Below are 3786 nucleotides of genomic sequence, written 5' to 3'. Positions count from 1 at the left end.
CGAATCTCCTTCAGTCTCTCCTACCCTCCCTATCTGGGTAACACTCCCTGTCTCCGTATCTCCTTCAATCCCTGCTACCCCCTATCTGTGTAAACCTTTTTGTCTCCCTATCTCCCTCTCTCCCTACTACCCTCATTTTCTGTGTAACACTCCCTGTCTCAGTATCTCCTTCAGTCTGTTATAGCCTCCCTTTCTGAGTAAGATTCACTATCTCCGTATCTCCTTCAGTTCCTCCTGCCCTCACTTTCTGTTTCACTCTCCCTGTCTCTGTATCTCCTTCATTCCCTGCTATCCTCCCTATGTGTGTCACACTCCCTATTTCGGTATTTCCTTCAGTATCGACCTTCCCTATCGGTGTTACACTCCTTCTCTTCGTATCTCCTTCAGTCTCTACTGGCGTCCCTACCTGTGTAACACTTCCTGTCTCCATAGCTCCTTCAGTCATTTCAACCCTCTTGAGATAAGTGATAACATCGCATTCACTTTCTTAATCACGGACTCAACCTGCATGTTGACCTTTAGAGAATTCTCGACTTGCACTCCCAGATCCCTTTGTACTTTGGCTTTATGAATTTTCTCACCGTTTAGAAAGTAGTCTGTGTTTGTATTCTTTTATACAAAGTGCAAGACCTCGCGTTTGCTCACATTGAATTCCATCAGCCATTTCCTGGACCACTCTCCCAAACTGTCTCGATCCTTCTGCAGCCTCCCAACTTCCTCAGTACTACCTGCCTGTCCACCTAACATCGTATCTTCAGCAAACTTCGCTAGAATGCCCCCAGTCCCTTCATCAACATCATTAATATATAATGTGACCATGCAGGTAACCATGCCTGAGATCCAATCAACAACAAGTCAAGCATTAACTTCAGTGCAATTGCCGAATGGGCAGACTTTTCAATTCCAAGGAGTAAATCAAGCAGCTCAGTCCTCAGTCATACAGTCCCCTCAAGTTCAGACTGTACAGATTTCTATTATACTTGAAAATGAGCACTCCCAGGAATCTGCTTCGCATGACTGACTCTCAGAAACATCGTGAAATTCTATCGAGACAGCCTTCGTTCAAGAAAATCCTGAATGAACTTTCTTCTGATCCCCTGGTGTGCCAAGAAATCGATGAGGAGAAATCAGAAGAAGAGTCTGTCTCAACCATAACTACAATGACGATGCAGGCACCCATCCATCAGACTCACAGCGGACAATACTTTGCTATTATACAGGGGTGGGGGGGGGAGCAATTCAGCTGGCCAACAATGGTAACGATGGAGTGCAGGACTCCAGACACGAACAATGACCAATGCAGCTACAGCCAAGGTTGGAGCAGCCATTATACAGTATGCACAGAGCCCTGATGGACAGCAAATCTTTGTGCCGGGCAGCCAAGTGCTTGTACAAGGTGCTGCTGGAGATGTCCAAACCTATCAGATCCGTACAACTCGTAATTCCACTGCTGGTCAGGGAATGTTTATGGCATCTTCACCAGTCCTGCAAAGCCTGCCCCAGAATGCTGAAGAAACCACTCATAAATGTGAAATCCGCCTCATGAAAAACAGGGCAGCAGCTCGAGAGGGCCGTCACAAGAAGAAAGAGTGTGTGAAATGCTTGGAGAATTGGGTTGCTGTTCTGGAAAATCAAATTGAAAGAGAAAGCGTACAATGTGGCCAAAAACAGCATAAAACGAGAACTGGGAAAACATTAAAGGTCAACCGAAAGCCATAAAAGAGCTATAATGAAAAATAATATTGAACATGAGAAAAGTAAACTAACACAGACTATAAATACAGAGAAAATGAGAAGAAGCATTTAGATCTGTGACATCATAATGGAGGATACTGATATCTTTCCAGTAACTAGCAAAGAGACAAAGGTAGGTGAGGATTTGGAAACTATCATTATTACAGAACAGCTAGTTTTATTTTTTTTTCTTTGTTTTTATTAAAACAGTGAAGGGGAGGGTAATTCCTGCTTTTTTTACCCCCACACTACCGCCTAACTGCGGTAGTGCTTATTTTTTCCCCAGCACCCATGGCGTGTGTGTGCAGGTGTGAGACACAGTGAAAGACACAAAGTGCACGAATCTTTATTCAATTTCCACCAAAAGGAAAATAGGAAAACACCCGAGTGGCCAGTGACAAGCACTGCCCTTCACATCAAAGGGCAATGCTGTGTGATCAAAACAGTGAAGGGGAAGGTATGGACTAAATCAAAATAGAGTTGGACAGGGAAATGATTCACTCCACTCCCTGCGGCGCCCACCTCTCCCTGAACAACTCCAGGGTGTTGGTGGACACCGCGTGCTCCTTCTCCAAGGACACCCGGGCTCTAACGTAACCCCGGAAGAGGGAACAGCTAGTTTTAGACTGTTTGGAGGTAATTGAGCTAATAATAGAAAATGCTCCTGACCTTGATGGAATGCATCCCAGGGTACTAAAAGAGATGCCAGGAAAAATAGCAAATGCACTGGCAGTAAATTTCCAAAATTCATTGGACTCTGTGGCAGTCCCAGCAGATTGGAAAACAGCAAAAGTGATGCCACTGTTTTTAAAAGGAGGTGGACAAAACGTGGGGAATTATATACCAGTTAGTTTATTCTCTGTAGTGGGAAAGATGTTTGGGTCTATTATCAAGGAAGAAATAACAGGGAATCTCGATGGAAATTGTCCCATTGTACAGACACAGCATGGGTTCATGAAGGGCAGGTCATGCTTGATCAACCTTGTAGAATACTATGAAGACATTTCAAGCAAGGTGGACAACGGGGACACAGTGGATGTGGTGTAGCTGGATTTCCAAAAGACCATCAACAAGGTGCTGTACAAGAGGCTGTTGCATAATATAAGGGTGCATGTCGTAAGGGGTAGAAGATTGGTTGACGAATAGGAAGCAAAGTGTGGGGATAAGTAAGTATTGTTCTGGCTGGCAATCATTGACAAGTAGTGTGCCTCAGGGATCAGTGTTGGGACTGCAATTATTTACAATTGATACAGATGATTTGGAGTTGGAACTGTGAGAAACAAAGCCCACTCACTTCAATAATTTCAGTCCGAGACAAGATCTGAATCAGTAGTGTCATTTATTTTACACTTGCAAGTGGGTGTGATGTCCAGTGTCTGTTAGGCAGAGGACATACACACACCAAATTATATTCATACATAATATTTATATGTTTTGATGTCTTTTGTTTTAAATTGCTCCTCCCCTGCTTACATCGTCCACTTCCCTAAGACCGGCCCCCATTACCCCTGTTTATCTCTTGCCTTTTTTTTTAGATTACTTACAGTGTGGAAACAGGCCCTTCGGCCCAACATGTCCACACCGCCCCGCCGAAGCGTAACCCACCCATACCCCTATATCTACCCCTTACCTAATACTACTTACCTAATACTACGGGCAATTCACCTGACCTGCACATCTTTCGAATGTCGGAGGAAACCGGAGCACCCGGAGGAAACCCACGCAGACACGGGGAGAACGTGCAAACTCCACACAGTCAGTCGCCTGAGGCGGGAATTGAACCCGGGGCTCTGGCGCTGTGAGGCAGCAGTGCTAACCACTGTGCCACCGTGCCGCAGGCCTTGTCTGTGACAAAATGCTTATTCCTGTCCTCACAAGGCTGTTTGACCTCATCCTGCTGTCGGTCATTGTTCGGCATATTCTTTCTTCATCATTATCTACCCCCTTCATCTGTGCCTTTCCCGAGGCCGTTCTGATCCCTATGACCCTTTTAATTGGGGTTTGTTCCTCTGTCTCTGTAAAAGTGGGAAACAGATGTTTATACCTACTGTT

General features: G+C 45.1%; 1 pseudogene; it reads left to right on the top strand.

Moving 5' to 3' along the window:
- Nucleotides 1-829: 829 nt before the first annotated feature.
- LOC140456857 (cyclic AMP-responsive element-binding protein 1 pseudogene) lies at nt 830-1719 on the top strand (annotated as a pseudogene).
- Nucleotides 1720-3786: the final 2067 nt, after the last annotated feature.

Source organism: Chiloscyllium punctatum, chromosome 31 (genome assembly GCF_047496795.1).
Source record: "Chiloscyllium punctatum isolate Juve2018m chromosome 31, sChiPun1.3, whole genome shotgun sequence".
Lineage (NCBI taxonomy): Eukaryota > Metazoa > Chordata > Chondrichthyes > Orectolobiformes > Hemiscylliidae > Chiloscyllium > Chiloscyllium punctatum.
Note: the sequence above shows the minus strand (reverse complement) of the source record. Positions and strands in the feature narration are given on the sequence as shown.